At 42.7% G+C, this 21,718-nt stretch overlaps 1 long non-coding RNA gene across 1 annotated transcript in view; it reads right to left on the reverse strand.

Annotated features, from left to right (window-relative positions):
- Nucleotides 1–3,846: 3,846 nt before the first annotated feature.
- The window catches only part of LOC132346976 (uncharacterized), a 73,594-nt gene continuing 55,722 nt past the window's right edge, over nt 3,847–21,718 (reverse strand). The window contains exon 4 of the long non-coding RNA XR_009497018.1: nt 3,847–4,837. This is a non-coding gene — a long non-coding RNA (uncharacterized lncRNA). The remainder of the gene's footprint in view (nt 4,838–21,718) is intronic.

Raw genomic sequence — 21,718 nt, forward strand, 5'->3', positions numbered from 1 at the left:
CTCACGGAGGCAGTGACCACAGGAAACGTCTATTACCTCTAAGGCTCAAGGAACAAAGGAAAGACACTGACATTATTAAAACCTAGAGGTGGTTTCAGCAGCCTATGAGGACGGTCCCTGGCCAGCTTGTGCTGGTGTCTGAGCTCAGAGGAGGGACCTTGAGGGTGGGATGCTGACCTTTGAGGGGGAGCTGCTCCCCCGGGGCTGGATGTCCCTTGTGGTTCAGTGGTTAAGATTCGTGCTCCCAATGCAGGGGGCCTAGGTTCCATCTCTGGTCAGGGAACTAGACCCTGTATGCTGCAAGTAAAGATCCTGCATGTTGCAACTAAGACCCAGCACAGCAAAAACAATAATAATAGGCTTCCCTGGTGACTTAGACAGTAAGGAATCCACCTGCAATGCAGGAGACCCGGGTTCCATTCCTGAGTCAGGAAGATCCCCTGTAGAAGGGAATGGCTACCCTCTCCAGTATATCCTTGCCTGGAGAATCCCAGGGACAGAGGAGCCTGGTGGGCTACAGTCCATGGGATTGCAAAGAGTCGGACACAACTGAGCAACTAGCACTAACTAAAAATATGTTTTTTTTTAAAAAAAAGTTTTCTGCAAGTGTTAAAAAAAAACACCTTGCAAACTGGAATCAACTGGTGTTACAGGAAGAAATGTAGGTGCATGTGTTGTACTTAGTCTGACTCTTTGGACCCCATGGGCTGTAACCAGCAAGGCTCCTCTGTCCATGGAATTCTCCAGGCAAGAATACTGGAGTGGGTTGTCATTTCCTTCTGCAGAGGATCTTCCCAACCTAGGGACTGAACCCATGCCTTTTAAGTCTCCTGCATTGGTGGGCAGATTTTTTTTTTACCACCAGCGTCACCTGGTAAGCCCCAGGTGATGAGAGGAAGAAACAGGCGTGCCCAAGGTGAACACGGGATGCTGGGGTGATGCTCTCAGGAATCACACAAAAGGACACGGGAAGAGCAGTTCCTTTTCCACTTCCAGGCTTGCAGCTCCCGCCAGGACACTCTCCCCACTTAGCAGAGACTAGAAGGGGGCTGCTGGCAAAGCTGCAGAGTGTTTCCAGAATCCCAGCGCCAGTATCACAGAGCAGAGCATGGAAAGGTGGGTCTGGAGCTGAGAGGCAGTAGCTTGATAGCTGAACAGGTGACATTCTGCATCTGTCTCTAGACCGTGTTTTGGCTTGTCTTATCATTTCCTTATCAGCGGGCAGCCTTGTTTCTAAGATTTTGGAAGTCACCTCAGATTTCTCTTGGTTGCCCCCTCTCCAGTGGTGGGCACAGTCGCACACACAGATTAGTTGATGCCCAGCAAAGAAGGGTGATGCCTCCAGTGAACAGAGGAACAGAGGAAGTGGGCAGTGGTGAGAGTTCAGCCCGAACGGTTCACATCCCTGGAAGTAGCCGCTGTGCCTTTGCATTCACGTTGAAGGATGGGTAATAGGTGGCATTCCAACAGCTTAGACACACGCCCTGTAAGGCCTGTGTTATAAACGAAGAAACCACCTACTTCTTGGTCAGAACAAACTTCATCTGTCTGACTGCTGACCCGAGATGCCTAACCTTCTGCCTGGCAACTAGAGCTTGTAATTTCTTCGGGTTTCTCATCCTATAAAATGGGGATAATGACATCTGCCTTTTGGGTGGTGATGAGGATTAACTGGCTTCATATATTAAATAAAACATAAAGCCATTTTGGGAGACAGATGCTGGACAGATTCCCACTTTCCACTCACCAGCCTGCCAATTTGTAGTTCAAGTTCGTGCCTCGGCAAAGGGATAAAGCAGTCCCTGTCACGGATCTGGGGGTGGGAGGGGTGGTGGTGTTCTCACTTGGTTGAGAACAACCAAGAATGTAAAATCCTTGAATGTCTCTGTCTCAGCGAATACTAATAATAGGGGTAATAATAATAATGATAATATGCTCCCATTTAACGAGCACCTACTATATATGTGTCAGGCATTTGACATTATTATTCTGCTCTGTGTATTCATCCAACAGGTATTTAGCTCACTACGTGCCAGGCATCATGTTATATTAACTCTAATCATCACAGTGAAACCGAGTGGTAGGTATTATTATTCTTGTTTAATAAATGATAAAACTGAGTTGACAGAGCACACAGAACCAGGCTGTGGAATAAGTATCACGAATATCTAGCATGAAAGAGCCTAGCACATTAAATTTTTTAAAAGCTCCCCAAAGCTTTGTAAATGAAAATGTTTCATTTTTTAAAAAAAAATAATAACTCTTTAAAAAGTAAACATCTCAATAGATAGGTTGAAGAGCAAAATGGGTAGAAGAGTTAGTGAGCCAGAAGATCAAGCCAAGGAATTCTCCCAGAATGCAGTGCAAAAGAAGAAATGGATGAGAAGTGTGAACAAAGTGTTAAGAGACAGATACGCAAGTTCACTGTCTGCTTAATGTGAGCTACAGAATGAAAGCAGAAGACGAAGGAGAGAATCCCCAAGGCAAGGCAATAATTCAAGGCATTTTCTCAGGATTTAAATACATGTGCTCTTACATCAAGAAAACCTAGTTACAGGTCCTGTACACCTCACAGGAATTACTTCCTGCAATTTACAAGAAGACTGTCAAAAGACCTACATCTAAGCATATCGCAGTGGAATTTCAGGACCCTGAGCATGAAAAGAAAGTGGAAAAAATTAGGCTGGAATGAGAATACAGTGGACATCAAGCTTCTCATTTGCAACTTTGTAAGCAAGAAAACACCAGAATGATGTCTTCAAAGTTCCCTGGTGAAAGACTTGTGAATTTAGGATTCTTTATCCAACAAAGCTACCAAGCGCATGTGAGGGCACCACAGACACTTTAAGACGCAGATGGACTAAAGCTGTTTGTAACTCCGAGTCCAGGCAGAACAGCACTTCTCACCAGGGTCCTGCTGGCGTTTGGGTGGAGCCATTGATCACTGTGTGCACACACTTAGCGTTCTTCACTGCCACCCACTAACTGCCAGTGGCATTCCTCCTTAGTCGCTGTGACGGTACAAAACACCCCTACACTGGAAGAGGGTGTGTACAGCCTCTGGTTGAGAACCCATTGGTGTAGACGGTAAACTTCAACAAAGAGAAAATGAATCCAGGAAGAAACCACGTGACATAAGAAGCACAGGTAAGCAAGGAAACCCAAAAAATTTATGTTTAAGTCTAAATAAATTTATTTACGACAATTAATCAAAAGCTAAGATGATAACCCATGGGGTTGCAAAGAGTTGGACACGACTGAGCGACTTCACTAACCTAAGATGATAACATGGGGTGGAGATACATAAAATCTGGGAAAGAGGTAGGAGATTCTCATTTTATTTAGTTGGAAGACATAGATGTTAATTAACTCTAGATGTTGATTAAGAATATGTTAAGCTATGGGACTTCCCTCGTGGTCCGGTGGCTAGGACACTGTGCTTCCAATGCAGGGGGCCTGAGTTCCATCCCTGGTCAGGGAACTAGATCCCACGTGCCACATGCCACAACTCAGACCCAGCATGGCCAAAAAATTAAACAAGGATGCGTTTAACGATGTGTGTCAAAGATATAAAGATAATAGGAACAGAATATATATTTTCCAAGCCACTAGAAGGAAAATTAATTGAGAGCAAATAAAATGTTGTCAACTAACCAAAAAGCAGGGATGAAAGAGAAGCATGAAAACAGCATATGCAATAGAAAATCCATGGTAAACTGGTGGAACATGTGCAAATATATCCGTAGCCAGAATAAATGCATTAAATTATATAAACTATATTAACACATTAAATCCAATATTAAAAGACAAAGACTCTTAAATTGAGTTTAAAGTCAAACTGCATGATGTTTTATAAGAGACAGCAAAAACAGGGTAATATAGAAAAGATGGAAAATACTGAGAAGGGAAAAGTATTCCAGGAAAATGGCAGCAAAGGGAGAACATCAATGTTAGCATTAGGCAAAATGGATTCCAAGGCAAAAATAATCAGTATGATTGAAAAGGCAAAAATAGATATTGGGACTACCTGCCGGTTCAGGGGACATGGGTTCAATCTCTGGTCTGGGAAGATCCTGCATGCCACAGAGCATGCATCACAACTCCTGAGCCCGCACTCGTGCCCAGGAGCCACAGCTACAGAGGACTGCATGCCTGGCCTGTGCTCCGCAGCAAGGGATGCCATGCACTGCAACGCAGGCCAGCCGCTCTCGCTGCAAATAGAGAAAGCCCTCACAGAAGCTGCAGAGACCCAGGGCAGCCAAAGCTAAATAAGTAAATAAAATTTAAAAATAGATATTGAGGAAATAGTCAATCTGCCAATAAGTTTAATCTTTGTGCCTATATGTACCTAGTAACATAGAGTTGAGATGTGTAATACTAAACCTGATAGAATTAAAAAGAAAAAACAAATCTACAGTTTTGTCAGAAACTTTAACTTACGCCGAAGAATTGATGCTTTTGAACTGTGGTGTTGGAGAAGACTCTTGAGAGTCCCTTGGACTGCAAGGAGATCCCACCAGTCCATTCTGAAGGAGATCAGCCCTGGGATTTCTTTGGAAGGAATGATGCTGAAGCTGAAACTTCAGTACTTTGGCCACCTCATGCAAAGAGTTGACTCGTTGGGAAAGACTCTGATGCTGGGAGGGATTGGGGGCAGGAGGAGAAGGGGACGACAGAGGATGAGATGGCTGGATGGCATCACTGACTCGATGGACGTGAGTCTGAGTGAACTCCGGGAGTTGGTGATGGACAGAGAGGCCTGGTGTGCTGCGATTCATGGGGTCGCAAAGAGTAGGACACGACCGAGTGACTGATCTGATCTGGTCTGATTAGAAATCTGTAGAAACAAGTAGTCAAGAAATCAAGAAAGGCATTAGCATGATTAATAAGCTTTACAGAATAAAGTTATAAATATAAGTCTGTTATATGGAAATATGTGTTTTCCCTTTGCAAACACATGTGATAACTCTGACAAACATTGTACCTGTTTGAAATAATAGTTCTTTCTTTTAACCCCTCTTCTCACTTTTCTTCTATATTTTTCTATATTTTTTCCAATTTCTGCTATATTTTCTTTCCTCCCTTCCCGTTTTTCTCTCTCTCTGTACCACCTGCTTTTCTTCCTCCCAGGTAACCTTGCTAGCAGATGGATTATATCCTCCTGTATTTTTTTTGTGTTCGTAAAGTCAGATGCAAATGTATATATCTATGTAGATTTCTCTCCCTATCTCTTACAAAAATAGAACCTCAGTTTATAATACATTTCTCTGGATCTTGTAGAGATGAAAGATGGAAATACCTTCAAGTCAGCAGACAGAGGCTTTAAGACATTCTTCTTTAGTGGCTGTGTGACGTCATGATAGAAACGTACCATGATGTATTCAACTATTTGAGCATACACTTTATTTTTAGAGTTTCATTGCAATCATGTTCATTGTTGATGTGAATAACCACAGCCACATATATTCTGGTGCTTTTATTTCTATGGGATGGATTCCCAGGCATGAGATTGCTGGGTCAGAGAATGTGTGGAACTGTTTATACGTTGCCAGATTGCTCTCCAACAAGGTCATCGCTACTGGAATGTGGTGAAGAGAGTCCCTTCCGAGCCTAGAGTAGGTGTTTTCATGCTCTCAGTTTGCTAGTCTGATGTGAGTAAAGTGATATCTCACTGTTATTTAATTTGCATTTCCCTGATTCCTAGGGAAGATGAACATCTTTTTTGGTTTGTTCACCATTTGGATTTGTTCTTCTATGCATAGTCTAGTGATAGCATCTGACCATTTAATTCTGGTACTAATTTGCAAATGCTCTGTGTATATATAGATATTAACCCTTTATCTGCCATCTGCATTGCAGATAGTCCCAAGATCTGATTGAGGGCTGAAAGGTAAAGTGTTATAGGTATTCTTCTAAGATTTCAATGGTTTGATTTTTTTTTCAGACTTGTCTTTAATTCATTTGAATTTTTGTTTGTTTAAATGATGTGAGATAGGGTTATTATTTTATTTCTTCAATCTCTCCATTCTCTACTATAGTCCTCAGTAACCACATGTGGCAATGATTTTATTTGAAATGTGACTGGTCTGACTTGAAATGGGCTGTAAGTGTAAAATATATACCAGATTTCCAAGACTTGATACGAAGAAAAGAATGTACAATGTCTCATTAATAACTTTTATCTCGATTACATGTTTAAATAATAATATTTTGGATATATTGGATTACATAAAATATTAAAATTACTTCATATATTTTCTTTTTATTCTTTTTAATGTGGCTCAGAGAAAAATTTTAATTACATACACAGCCTACATTATATTCCCATTGCACAGACTGTTCCTGATCATTGGTAGTGCCAGAACTATTTTTTAAACATTTTTATTCTCTTTCATTTATCTTTTATCTGCCTCTTGACAGGTGTATCTGTTTTATTGCTTATAAAAGACATCTGTCTGATTCATCACTTCCCATCGTCTTTTAAACAGTCTTTTTATATTTGGAGAAATAATTCATCAAATCTCAAATTCCCAGCCTCCCTCACCATTAGGCTGTGTGTACTTGACTTTCACAGGATGAATGGGAAGTGAGCTACATGGGGAACCAGGCTCTAGGAGTTTCCATTTCCATAGGTCCAGGTGACACAGGCAATGAGCTTTGAGGATAGCAGCCCCAAGAATGGTTTTAAGGTCAAGGTCGTGGCTTTGGGCAGGTAGTAACAGCACAGCCATTTCCTCATCGGGCAGGACTGGGTATGGTTTGGGGGCATTGCTTAACCTTGAATCTGACTTTTCAGCCCTCACAATGACTCTCTTTAAAAAAAAAACTTGCTTGCTCTTTAATCATCAGAATCAGCTTCCATTGCAACATAGGACTCACTATAGAGTGGGATGGGCTTCAAGAAGAGGATTTGGGACATTTTTCTTACTGTTTAAAAAATATCTTCCATCTTTTTTAATTTTTATTTTTTAAAGTTATGAAAATGATAACACATTTACAGGAGACTTGGAAACTACAGAACAAGGTTACATATAGTTCCACTATAATTACAATTATTTTTAACGTAGATAAAGTAAGATTTTTAGTTGGAGTTTCAACATCAAGCTCTCAAAAATTAATAGAATGAATATACAGAGACGTAGAAGGATATAGTAAACCTGAAAAGCACTATGAACCAATTCAGTGTGATTAAGATTTATACAATTTTCACACAGCAGTAGGATACAAATTCTATCCAAGTTCCCATAGACTGTAAACTAGGAGACACTGGAGCTATCCAGGGACACAAAACAAGGTGCAAAAATTTCATGGCCTAAAGGCACTGAAATCGTACAGAGTCTGTTCCCTTATCACCGTGAAATAAAAAATGTCTTCCACCCTAATGAGTTCTCTCTTCTTTTTATCCCCAGCTTATTTTCTTGTTCTTTTTCTACTTCTCAAGGAGACTATTGTCTTACCCTGGCTTCCCCAGAAAATAGAAGCCTGTGTCAAAAGTTTACCTGCTAACACTTCATTGGGTTTGTGCAACAGACCAGTTGCAGGAAACCTGGTTGAAGGAGAAAGTGAGGCAGGGAGGGAGCAGAGCCGACTAAGAGGCGGCATTTCTGAGAGGCTCACTGTTTAACCAGTGGAGCTAGCTGCTCGGGCTCACAGTACCTCTTCAGAGAGGCTGGATGAACTACTCTGGCTTGGAGCATCCTTTAGCAAGAGAAGGTGAGATGAATTTATCCACTGGGTCCTTCTTTGTCCCCCAACTCCTATGGCTCAAAGTCTGCCTCAGAGGGCACTAACTCAACATATCCAAGGCAGTGTTTTGTGGCCTCTGGAGAAGCCAGAACCTCCTGGACCAATCTGGCTGCTGCAGAGTGGGCTGTCTCTCCCTTTCTGTCTGTGCTACCATGGGACTCCTCAATCTGTAGTGCAGACGATGGCAGGGACCCTGACCTGGCTTAACGACCAGGGAATAGCTTGCCGTTCCCTGCAGAGCCTCTCCATCCAGGAATCGAGACAAATGATTTAGGGGTGAGGTGGGTGAGTCGTGGGCTTGAGGGGGGCACAGCACAGAGGCTGTGGAGGTGCATAACCTCAGTCTAACATCCTGCCCCTTGCACCCCTGGCTTTCGCCCTCTTGTAATATGTGGAGCACACACAAGGACAAGGTGTCCTCATTTCTTCCCTCAGAGGGGAGATATAAGTCAGTTTTTCAAGGCAGTAGCTGTTCAGTGAAGCAGAGAAATGCCTGGGGACTGAGGGACTAAAGGGGAGACAGGCAGGGAGAAAGAGTGGAGAGCAGGGTATGGTATGGATCTGAAGTAGTGCTTAAACTGAAGCATACACAAGCATTACACTCTTTCCATTTATAGATGAAGTTACTTAAGGTAAAAAACTTCCCTTGAGGGTAGCCTTTTCTACCTCCCATAAGCTTTCCAATAAAAAAAATCTCCATTTCTTTGTTTTCTGGATAATCTGTAATTTCATTTTTCACTTTCCTTCAATTCAGGTGTTCCCAAACAGACTTAATTTCCATGTAGTTCGCATATTCTGGTGACTTTAAAAATGATTTGCTTTTCATTTCTTGAATGATGAGCAGAGATGATAGCCCATGAAACATCAAATTTATTGAATTTTTCAAGATTTTCCTTCTAGCCCAGGGGATGATACATTTTAGTAAATGCTCGTGTATTGATGTATTGAATATGTATAAAAAGTACGTTCTGTATTTGAAGAAACATTTATTTGAATTTGTAGATTATATTTTTAATTCTCCCATATCTCTACTTTTCCCTATCAGATCTACTGATTCTGAAAGGAATATATTGAAGCCTCCTGCCGAAATTATGTTTTCATGAGACTCTCTTTGTATTTCTAATAAATTTTGCTTTCTAAATTTACCTGCTACAGTTTTAAGTCCATTGCATCCTCCTCACAAATTATGCAGTAGTAGTGTCCTTCTTTGCAAACACAAAATTAAAAGACGCTTGCTCCTTGGAAGAAAAACTGTGACAAACCTAGACAGTGTATTAAAAAGCAGAGGCATCACTTTGCCGACAAAGACCTAGATAGTCAAAGCTATGGTTTTTCCAGTAGTCATGTATGGATGTGAGAGGTGAACCAGAAAGAAGGTTGCGCGCTGACGAATTGATGCTTTTGAAATGTGATGCTAGAGAAGACTCTTGAGAGTCCCTTGGACTGCAAAGAGATCAGTCAAACCAGTCAGTCCTAAAGGAAATCAACCCTGAATATTCATTGGAAGGACTGATGCTGAAGCTGAAGCTCTAATACTTTGGAGATGCTTTCACTGAATCGGTATCACAGCCTGCTGCTGCTGCTGCTAAGTCGCTTCAGTCGTGTCCGACTCTGTGCGACCCCGTAGACGGCAGCCCACTAGGCTCCTCCGTCCCTGGGATTCTCCAGGCAAGAATACTGGAGTGGGTTGCCATGGACTTCTGCCTAAACCTTCCTTCCTTTTGGAGATGTTGGTCCCAAGAGCGCTCCTTAATAAACCTTCTTCCTGGGCTTCCCTGGTGGCTCAGGGGTAAAGAATCTGCTTGCCAATGCAGGAGACACGGGTTAGATCCCTGACCTGGGAAGATGCCACGTGCTGCAGGGCAACTAAGCCTGTTCCTCAAAACTACTGAGCTTGTGTTCTAGAACCGGGGAACCCCCGACTACTGAGCCCATGTGCTGCAACCATGAAGGCCCTGCGCCCTAGGGCCCGTGCTTCGCTCCAAGAGAAGCCACTACAATGAGAAGCCCTCGCACCACAACTAGAGAAAAGCCACGCAGCAGTGAAGGCCCAGCACAGCCAGGAACAATAAATAAAATTATTAAAAGAAACCTTCTTCCTTCCTCTTCACAAATGTTGATCCCAAGAGCACTTCACACGCAAATCTCTGTTGCAGTCTTTTTTCTAGGAAAGTCAGCTCTGACAATAGGCGATTGCCCTGATTCTTAAGGGACGCATGCTTCAGAGTGAAGTGTCATAATATTGGTAACTTATTTTCAAAGATTCAGACAAAATGCGTATGTATGTATAAAACAAAAGACACAGAGATAAAGCAAATAGGGCACAATAACAGCTGGTGAATCTAAATGGTTCATATGGAGATGTTTATTGTAGCGTTCTTCTGCCTTTTCTGGGGATTTGAGATTTTACAAAATACACCAGTGAAAATAAAATCCCTTTAAACTCTTTTTAATAGATGTCTCAGTGGGACCAAATTTACAGTTGAACATTCAATCCTCTATCTTTTCCTAGGACCTCTTCATTATTTTAAATCTTTTGTTTGCTTTTCTAATAAACTTATTTAAATCCGTAATTCTTCCTTTGAATTTTTCTTTAGTCACCCTTCAAAGATTTTTATATTTTGTGCTCTCATTGTCATTCATCAAAATAATTGGTCATTTCTATTCTAATTTTCTCTTTAATCCAATAGATAGCTAAAAAGTGAATTTTGGATGTTCATGTTTGGGGGGTTTTGGTGGTGGTGAAGTTTTTATTTTTGTTTGGCTGTCCTGGGCGGCGTTTTCTAGTTTTACTGCGTTGGAGTTGGGGGGTTTTGGTGGTGGTGAAGTTTTACTTTTTCTTTGGCTGTCCTGGGCGGCCTTTTCTAGTTTTACTGCGTTGGAGTCTGTGAGAGAGCCTGTAGTCTTTCTGTCTTTGGGCTACAATAAGTCCCCTGCATACGAACCTTCACGTTGCGAACTTTCAAAGATGTGAACATGAGTTACATCAGCATCAGGCCTGAGTGAAATTGCAGCTTGCCCTCATCTCCTACTGTTGACGATCCTTCAGCTCTGCCATCTCCCAACACCTCGCCCTTCTCCAGTTAGTAACCCTTCTTGCCCGTTTATTCAGTACCCGCCCCTGAGTGCCAGCTGTTGTACAATTCTACTATACTTTTCAAGGCACTGTACTGTAAGACTGAACACGTTTATTTTTTGTGTTTGTTTTTTACATATCATTTGTGTGAAAAGTATTATAAACCTATTACAGTACAGTCCTACCTAGCCAATTTGTTAGGTGGGTACCTAGGCTAATTTTGTTGAACTTATGAACAAACTGGACACAGAACCCACTCGCAGAACAGAACTCACTTGCATGCAGGGGACTTACTGTACAGGGAAACTTCCTCTGCGAATTCTGGGGAGATGGTTACTTGAATACATCCTTGCTACTCTAATCTTTCAAATTAAAACCAGCTACAGAATGCTTTTTGAGGACAGCAGCTTCTGAGGTCTAGAGTAGAGGTAAGATCGAGTGCATCTCTGGGGTCTAGTCTGGGTCCAGTGAGAGCAGGGCCCAGGGCCTGGGAGTGATGGTCAGAAGGAAAGAGGGAACAGCTGAGAACATCTGACTTATGCGAATCCAGGCTTCCTGCAGGAGCAGCTTCACCCATCCACGGGGGCGTTCTCAGCCTCACTGCTCCAGAGCTCAGAAGGCTGAGCAGGGAGAAAGTAAGTATGCTGGGCCCTTTCTTTCCTGGGGAAATGCCAGCTGAGGAGATGAGAGAGCAGAGGGGTCCTTCTGGGACCAGCACCCCACCAGCTGGAGCACTGCTGACCCAGGAGACCTAAGACTGCTGAGCCATCCTGGGCTTGAAGGCCTGACTGGCTGCAGGGCTCCAGCAGGGAGTCCTGAACACGCACCTCGGGGAGCCAGCAAAGGGAAACACCAGTACACCCGAGGGGTCCTTGAAACGAGAAAGGGGGAGAACTGGCATGTCACAGAGGACAGTTAGTACTAACCTGCTGGAGGAGAGAGAAGGTAATGTGGACAGAAATCTAGCATGAAAACAACCCCTGAGGCAGGAGCTAGATGGGCCCCAGGCTGAACAGTTCTCTCCCCTGTGGCCAGAAACTCCACGAAAGCGGAAGGACAGAGGAGGCTGGGCCCTGCCCAGATAGGAGCTAAAAGACCACATATTCCTCCTTCTCGAAGTCAAGGAGACCTCCCTGACTACACAGGCACATAAAGGCTCCTTGCAGGTCAGAAAGGGAGGGGGTGTCCCCTTGTAGTAGGTGACGTCAACTACCCATAGGCCTCTTCACTAGAATCCATCTTGGCTGAGAGACGCCCACGTGCACAAGGGAGGATCCTGAAATACACCAAACACACTCAGAATCCGGCAAGTCAAAAGGACCGATCACAGGAGACTGAGAAGAAACGTCCCACAAAACTGATTCAAACCACCGAGAGGGCGTGACTCTGAGCCGGGCCATGTGTCTGTCCGCATATGCTGTTTTTTCCTCCTAATAAATACTTGTTTCACTACTTTTGGTCTCTGCGGGAATTCTTTTCCTGCAAATCCAAAGGACCAGGGCCTTGCCTGACCACTGGTCTAGTGTCTGGGATTCGGGGCTCTCGGCACCACGACCCGACCTCAGTCTCTGGCGAGGACCTGAAGCCCTGCTTCAAGTTGCTGCAGACTGAGGCCCCCTGAGATCAGATCCATAACACTGTGTGATGTGTGTGTGTTTACACACACACTCATGCTTTGCATCAAAGGAAAATCTTGTATTCAGACTAAAACATCTCAGGAGATGAATCCAAGGAGAGTGTGGTTGCTGTTGAAACCTAACGTGGATTAACAGAGAAATAAAAAAAAGTTCAAAGAGATGGTGATAATGAGGTGAAATCAAAGAGGTTGGGGGATTGATGGGATCAACCCAATGAATGCTTGTCTGTTTGAATTATTCAATATTGGGATTATGACTATTGGAAAAAACAGAAATTCATAAAATGGAGGTACTGGAAGGCAGGCAATAATGAAACAAAACAATGGAGGAAATTTTCCCTAAAATTTTCCCAACAAAGACCTGATTGGAAGACATGAAGCATTCACCGAATTCCAAACAGAGCTTCCAAAAGAGAATACTCACCTGTGTGCTGGGAAAATGAACTCCAAGAATGCATATAAAGCTTACGAGCCTCCAGAGAGGGGAAGTAAGTAACTTACCAAGAAAATCAATGAGGCTTGAATTGGACTTCTCATCTGCAATATAGGAAGCAAATGATGATGTAATACTGTCTAGGGACTCTTTTGGCGGAAAAAGGAATCCTAAAGGAAAGATTAATAATAATATGGGACTACAAATACTGAAGGACCTCAGTCTGGCTTTTGGGGAGGGGCAGGTGGAGACGAAAATAAAAGGTTTTGAATCTCTTTGAGAGTTACAGAGCACGGAGATGTAAAATATTACAAAGGATTGTCTTTTTTAAAAAATTTATTTATTTTTGATTGAAGCATAATTGTTTTACAGAATTTTGTTTTTTTCCTGTCAAATTTCAACATGAATCAGCCATAAGTTCAGTTCAGTTTAGTTCAGTCACTCAGTCGTGTCCGACTCTTCGCGACCCCATGAATCGCAGCACGCCAGGCCTCCCTGTCCATCACCAACTCCCGGAGTTCACCCAAACTCATGTCCATTGAGTTGGTGATGCCATCCAGCCATCTCAGCCTCTGTCGTCCCCTTCTCCTCCTGCCCCCAATCCCTCCCAGCATCAGAGTCTTTTCCAATGAGTCAACTCTTCACATGAGGTGGCCAAAGGACTGGAGTTTCAGCTTTAGCATCATTCCTTCCAAAGAAATCCCAGGGCTGATCTCCTTTAGAATGAACTGGTTGGATCTCCTTGCAGTCCAAGGGATTCTCAAGAGTCTTCTCCAACACCATAGTTCAAAAGCATCAATTCTTTGGCACTCAGCTTTCTTCACAGTCCAACTCTCACATCCATACATGACTGCTGGAAAAACCATAGCCTTGACTAGACGGACCTTGGTTGGCAAAGTAATGTCTCTGCTTTTGAATATGCTATCTAGGTTGGTCATAACTTTCCTTTCAAGGAGTAAGCGTCTTTTAATTTCATGGCTGCAAACACCATCTGCAGTGATTTTGGAGCCCGCCAAAATAAAGTCTGACATTGTTTCCACTGTTTCCCCATCTATTTCTCATGAAGTGATGGGACCAGATGCCATGATCTTTGTTTTCTGAATATTGAGCTTTAAGCCAACTTTTTCACTCTCCTCTTTCACTTTCATCAAGAGGCTTTTTAGTTCCTCTTCACTTTCTGCCATAAGGGTGGTGTCATCTGCATATCTGAGGTTATTGATATTTCTCCCGGCAATCTTGATGCCAGCTTGTGCTTCTTCCAGCCCAGCATTACTCATGATGTACTCTGCATAGAAGTTAAATAAGCAGGGTGACAATATACAGCCTTGACGAACTCCTTTTCCTATTTGGAACCAGTCTGTTGTTCCACGTCCAGTTCTAACTGTTGCTTCCTGACCTGCATATAGGTTTCTCAAGAGGCAGATCAGGTGGTCTGGTATTCCCATCTCTTTCAGAATTTTCCACAGTTTCTTGTGATCCACACAGTCAAAGGCTTTGGCATAGTCAATAAAGCAGAAATAGATGTTTTTCTGGAACTCCTGCCATAGGTATACATATATCCCCTCCAAAGGGTTGTCTTAATGTGGAGAAATAGATGGTGTTTTTCATATAATGGAAGATTATATAATTGTGATCATATATTTTGTTTTTTGATAATTTATATTTATTAATTTTTTTTTTTTTTGCTGCACTGCATGGCATGGGGCAATCTTAGTTTCCTGACCAGGGATTGAACCCATGTGCCCTACGTTGGAAGCCTGGAGTCTTATCCACTGGATGACCAGGGAAGTCCCCATGATCATGGTTTTTTTTTTTAATATAAAAAATAAAAGGTAACCATTAACTCTTACCGAACACCAAAACCAGATAATAAATGAGTGTGTGATCAAGCCAGTAAAAAACAAGAAAAAGGAAGAGAGAAATAACAAAGTAAAATAAGTAGTAAGCCTAATTGAAGTGGAAGGAATAAAATGAAGCGTTTCCATTTTTACGGTAATCTCAAAGGGGCTGAATTGTGCTATGAAAACTCCAAGAGTGCTAAATAGGATTAGTGAACAAGACCCAGGCATGGGCTATTGTTAGGAATATGGTATCAGCCAGAATTGTGTGTAACAGAAACTTGAATCACAGCGGTTTAGACACAGGAGAAACTTGGTTTTCCTCGTGTAACAAGAGGTAGGTAAGTGGGTGGTGCAGGGAATACCTCCCCTGTGAGTTCTGGATTTCCCTCCCTGTTGGCCCCTCTGCTGGATGAGTGGCTTACCTGGTGGCGTGGCCGTTCGCCCTCACTCCTAAGGGACCTGGGCCCGTCCTAGTCACTATGCCGTTCTCAGGATGAGGCCACGACGGATGCACATGTCCATTTACCATCCAAAGTGGACCCCTCCTCCATACAGCAAGCTTAGGCTTCTTCCTTCTCTCTGCTGGTCATGAGGGACCCACCTCCCAATGCATTCAGCCATAGGTTGAAGCCAAGGGGCAGGCAACAGGTGGATGAAATGGGGGTCTGGGCTGCTTACTCATGCAGCTGGCTTCTGCCATCTGGCCCTCCTCTGCTCAATCTTGGCCACTCCCGAGGTGGGTGAGGGCATGTTGGCATGTTTGGAGCAGTCTTCCCAGGAAAGACTCCTTTTGAATCACTGAAGGTGGCCTCTCCCAGAGGAGTGGGAAAGGGGCCCCACTGCCTGGGGAAAGAGACTTTAACCAGCTCCTTTGTTATAAAGGGGAACAGATACTTCCCATACAATACAGTGATTTTACTCCTATGTATTTAAGAAGAGAAATGAAAACCTAAGTCCATACAGAGACTTGTACACAAATCCTCACAGCAGCTTTATTCACTGTTGCCTCAAACTGGACAGAACCCAAATATCCATTAATGAGTGACTAAATCAACAAATTGTGTTATATCCTCACAATGGGATACTACTCAGCTCTAAAAAATAATGGACCATTAATACACCCAACAACATGGATGAATCTCAAAATGATGCTAAGTGAAAGAACTGAGAAAAGAGAGTAGTTCACAGTGTTTGACACCATTTATGTAATACTCTAAAAATGCAAACTAACCTATGGCGACATAGTCGATCGGAGATTGTTCAGGGACGGAGGGTGGGGGACAGCGGTGGGGAGGGAGCACAGAGGTGCACAGAAAGCTTGTGGAGATAATTTGAATGGAACTGAAGTTTCATGGGGCAGGGGGACATCCTGAGCCATGACAAGACCTTCAGTTAGGGACTGTTGAGGTTGGGCGGTGCTCAATTTGTGGCACTCCCCAAATTATGGGAGAAAGAATTATGCTACATTATATGTGGAATCTAGAAAAATGGTGCTGATGAACCAGTCTGTAGGGCAGGAACAGAGATGCAGACGTAGAGAACAAAACTATGGACACAGGGAGGGAAGGAGAGGAGAGGAGCGAATTGAAAGAGTAGCATTGACATATATATGTATATATTGTGTGTATGTATGTATGTATGTATATATATGTATATTGACATATACAAACATATACATATATAATATCATGTGTAACCCAGGTGGCACTAGTGGTAAAGAACCTGCCTGCCAATGCAGGAGATATAAGAGACGTGGGTTTGATCCCTGGGTCTGGAAGATCCCCAGGACATGGCAACTCACTGCAGTATTCTTGCCTGGAGAATCCCATGGACAGAGGAACCTGGTGGACTACAGTTCACAGGGTTGCAAAGAGTCGGACATGACTGAAGCTTCTTAGCAAGCATGCATTGTAAAATAGATAGCTAGCAGAAAGCTGCTGTATAGCTCAGGGATCTCAGCTCGGTGCTCTGTGATGACCTAGAGGGGTGGGAGGGAGGTTCAAGAGGGAAGGGATATATGTATGTGCTTAGTTGTTCAGTCGTGTCTGACTCGACCCCATGGACTGTAGCCCGCCAGGCTCCTCTGTCCAGGGGATTCTCCAGGCAAGAATACTGGCATGGGTTGCCATGCGTTCCTTCAGGGGATCTTCCTAACCCAGGGATTGAACCCAGGTCTCCCACACTGCAGGCGGATTCTTTACTGTCTGATCCACCAGGGAAGCCTGAATGTATGTATACATACGACTGATTCATGATGTTGTACAGCAGAAACCGATACAACATTGTAAGCAATTATATTCCAATTAAAAAAAGAAAGAACTGTGTTATGTATTCCTAACTTCATGTGTGGTACAAAGATGACATCTTTTGATTCATCTCCCGTTATTCCAGTGTTTCTCAACTTTTTTTTTAAGTTATAGCTCCTCCAAGGGGACTTTTTAGATATTTTTTTCCCCTGTAATAATTGTCCTCTCCATAAAAATTTAATACCACAGATATACTGCATATCTCTTTATGTACTATGGTCCTCTGAGGGCCACAGACCACTGTAATATCTAAAGATTTTTTAAGGCTCTAAGAACCAATTTTCACCCCCTTGGGGGCCATATTGCCCCTGTTGAGAATGCATGTCTATTCTTTTAAGGAAAAAATTAAAGCAGGCAGGAAAAAGGCAGTCTTATAATTTAAATGATCTGATTTGTTTCTTTGACAGAAATGCGGTGACACACATAACTGTGAAAAATGCCTCCCCAGCACCATGCATTAATGTGGGTTAATGAAAATGGGTGGCTGAAATGAGGAGAGGAGGGTTTGCAAAGCGGACCGCTTTCAGCCAGGGTAGAGACGTGCTGGAGCCATTCATGTGCGCGTAGAGCCCTCTGCTGGCCATTTTGGGAACATGCTGCTGCTGTTGCTGCTGCTAACTCGCTTCAGTCGTGTCTGACTCTGTGCGACCCCATAGACGGCAGCCCACCAGGCTCCCCCGTCCCTGGGATTCTCCAGGCAAGAATATTGGAGTGGGTTGCCATTTCCTTCTCCAATGCATGAAAGTGAAAAGTGAAAGTGAAGTCGCTCAGTCGTGTCCGACTCTTCACGACCCCATGGACTGCAGCACGCCAGGCCTCCCTGTTCATCACCAACTCCCGGAGTTCACTCAAACTCACGTCCATCGAGTCGGTGATGCCATCCAGCCATCTCATCCTCTGTCGTCCCCTTTTCCGCCTGCCCCCAATCCCTCCCAGCATCAGAGTCTTTTCCAATGAGTCAACTCTTCACATGAGGTGGCCAAAGTACTGGAGTTTCAGCTTTAGCATCATTCCTTCCAAAGAAAACCCAGGTCTGATCTCCTTTAGAATGGACTGGTTGGATCTCCTTGCAGTCCAAGGGACTCTCAAGAGTCTTCTCCAACACCACAGTTCAAAAGCATCAATTCTTCGGCGCTCAGCTTTCTTCACAGTCCAATTCTCACATCCATACATGACCATTGGAAAAACCATAGCCTTGACTAGACAGACCTTTGTTGGCAAAGTAATGTCTCTGATTTTGAATATGCTATCTAGGTTGGTCATAACTTTTCTTCCAAGGAGTGTCTTTTAATTTCATGGCTGCAAACACAATCTGCAGTGATTTTGGAGACCCCCAAAATAAAGTCTGACACTGTTTCCACTGTTTCCCCATCTATTTCTCATGAAGTGATGGGACCAGATACCATGATCTTTGTTTTCTGAATGTTGAGCTTTAAGCCAACTTTTTCACTCTCCTCCTTCATTTTCATCAAGAGGCTTTTTAATTCCTCTTCACTTTCTGCCATAAGGGTGGTGTCATCAGAGGAACCAGAGATCAAATTGCCAACATTCGCTGGATCATTGAAAAAGCAAGAGAGTTCCAGAAAAACATCTACTTCTGCTTTATTGACTATGCCAAAGCCTTTGACTGTGTGGATCACAATAAACTGTGGAAAATTCTGAAAGAAATGGAAATACCAGACCACCTGACCTGCCCCTTGAGAAACCTGTATGCAAGTTAGGAAGCAACAGTTAGAACTGGACATGGAACAACAGACTGGTTCCAAATAGGAAAAGGAGTACGTCAAGGTTGTACATTAGTCACCCTGTTTATTTAACTTCTATGCAGAGTACATCATGAGAAACGCTGGGCTGGAAGAAGCACAAGCTGGAATCAAGATTTGGGAACATAACCCCCCAAATTAAATGCTGCTTATTCCTTACCCCAGCATCCCTAACACGTCATTGATGAGCTCCAGGCTTGGGCCTGAGGCTCAGCAAAGTTTAATAATCAAATCAGAACCACATAGTAGTAATTGGGAAAACTGGCAGCCAAAGCCAGTTCTGTCTGAATCCAAAGTCCACACTTTCCTCCTCAGGAGGCTGAGGTTCATTTATTCACCTACAGTTTGTCCAGCTGCTCCAGCATTGTTTGTTGAAAAGCCTATCCTTCCTCCATTGAATTGCTTCTGCACCTTTGTTAATAAAAAACCAGTGTGTATATTTGTGTGAGTCTGTTTCTGATTTCTCTGTTATATCCATTGATCTACATGTCTATCCATCCACCAAAGCCAGTCTTGATTACTGTAGCTATATAATAAATCTAGTGAGTAGACTGATCTTTCCATTTATTCTTATTTTTCAAAATTGTTTTAGCTAGTGTAGTTTCTTTTTATTTCCACATACATAAACTTTAGAATAATCTTTCTTATATCTACAAAAAGATTCCTGCTGGGATTTTAATAGAAATTCCTTTAAACCTAAATATCAATACAGGGAGAACTGGAATCTTTACTGTGTTGAGTTTTCCAGTCCACGAATCAGGTACGTTTATCCACTTTTTAAGATGTTCTTCGACCAGCATTTTGTAGTTTTCAAAATGCAGGTTTGGACATGTTTGGTTAAGCTTACATCTAACTATATTTGAGCAATTAAAAGAGGATATCATATTTAAAACTTTGCTACCCATGTGTTCATTGCTGGCATAGAGAAATACAGTTGGGTTTTGTGTGTTTCTCTTGCATCCTTTGACCTTGTTGAACGCATTTATTAGTTCTAGGAGGTTTTCCTGTTTTGTTGCTGTTGTTTGTAGCTGCTTTGGGATTTTCTACTTAGACAATCATTTATCTGTAAATAGAACAGTTTTATTCTCTCTTTTCTGATCAGTATGCTTTTGTTTCCTTTTCTTGTCTTGTTGCAGTGGCTAGAACTTCCAGCACAATGCTGAGTAAAACTTGTGAGAGCAGATAACCTTGCCTTGTTCCCAATCTTAGAGGGGAAGCATCCAGTCTTTCACCATTAAGGATATTGTTAGCTGTAGGTTTTTATAGATGCTCTTTATCAATTCACCCCACTTGTATTTTTATGAGAGTTTTGTCATAAATTTCACGTACATTTTGTCAAATACTTTTTCTTCATTGGTGGAAATTGTGTGATATTTCTTCTTTGTTTGGTAATATGGTGAATTACATGTATTGATTTTGAATATTTAATCAGCCTTGCATCCTTACAGTAAACCCCATGGTATAAAATTATTTTCATATACTCATGTCTTTGCATACAATTAATAAATAATTCTATTTGCTAATACTTTGCTAAGGATTTGTGTGTCTAATTCATGAGGAATATTGGTTTATATTTATCCTTTTTTGTACTGTATTTAACATTTTTTTCTTGGTTTTGGTATCAGTGAATCTAGCTTCATAAACTGAACAGGGAAGTGTTTTTTATTCTTGAATTTTTGGAACAAAGTGTGTAGAACTGGGGTTATTTCTGCTTTTAAACATTTGGTAGAATTCTCTAGTGAAACCATCTGGACCTAGAGATTTCCTTTTTGGCAGTTTTAAAATTACAAATTAAATTTCCTTAATTCTATTTCATATTCAGTGAGTTGTGATAGTTTATATTTCTGGAGGAATTGGTCTATTTAATCTAAGTTGTCAAGTTTATGCATATAAAGTTGTTCGTAGATTGCCCTATTATCATTTTGACGTCTTCAGGGTCTGTCATGATATCCCATTTCATTACTGATATTGGTAATTTATGCCTTATCTGTCTTTTTGTCAGTCTTTCTAGAGGCTTCTGCAATATACCACGTCGCCTAAAACCCAGACATGTATTTTAATAACTATCTTTGAATTCTTCAGAGCACTCAGCCTGATGAAATGCCCTTCAGTGACCTCAGGAAATCAATGGTGAATTAAAATTGACTCCTGCCTTGTACTCCTGGGATATCTTGGTGTTTCTGTGGAGTCTGAAGCCAAACTGCATGCTGTAGCTTAAGGATAGCTCAGGGGCCCTCCAGCCTGTTTCGTTGTTGTTGTTGTTCAAGGTGGCTCTAGTTTGAGCCTGCCAGAAGCTAGGTTTGAGATTCCAGAGGCCAGCGGGTGCCACTGGGGACCGACATTGGTTCCCAGGGCGGAGGTTCCATCTAAAGTGAATTTGTCTTTGGGGCTCTGGTAGAGTCCACATGGATATATCATCTGTTGTGTGTTAGGAGTCTCCAGAAACAAAAATACAAGGGGACACACACACAAGAAGTAAGACTTCTTACTGAGACTTCCCTGGTGGTCCAGTGGTTAAGAATCTGTCAATGCAGGGGACACAGGTGCGATCCCTGGTCTGGGAAGATCCCACATGCCATGGGGCAGCTAAGTCCGTGAGCTGCGTCTGCTGAAGCCCTCACGCCCTAGAGACCAGGGAGCGAGTTGCACTGCAACCAGAAGGTGCGCCTGCTCGCTGAAACTAGAGAAAGCCGGCGCAAGCGACGGAAGACCCATCACAGCCAAAAATAAAGACACAAAGACATCTTTTAAAAAAAAAAAATAGACTTCTTTACCAGTACTCTGGAAAGAGGTAGAAGGGCCTCAGTCAGGGAGTTGGGCCAGAAACAAAACGACTCTTGGTCCTTCTGTTCAGAGTGTGCAAAATTTGCATGGTGTTCTCCTTCGTGAGGGAGTATCAGGACTGGGTGATGAAGGT

The sequence above is a fragment of the Bos taurus genome, chromosome 13, assembly GCF_002263795.3.
Source record: "Bos taurus isolate L1 Dominette 01449 registration number 42190680 breed Hereford chromosome 13, ARS-UCD2.0, whole genome shotgun sequence".
Lineage (NCBI taxonomy): Eukaryota > Metazoa > Chordata > Mammalia > Artiodactyla > Bovidae > Bos > Bos taurus.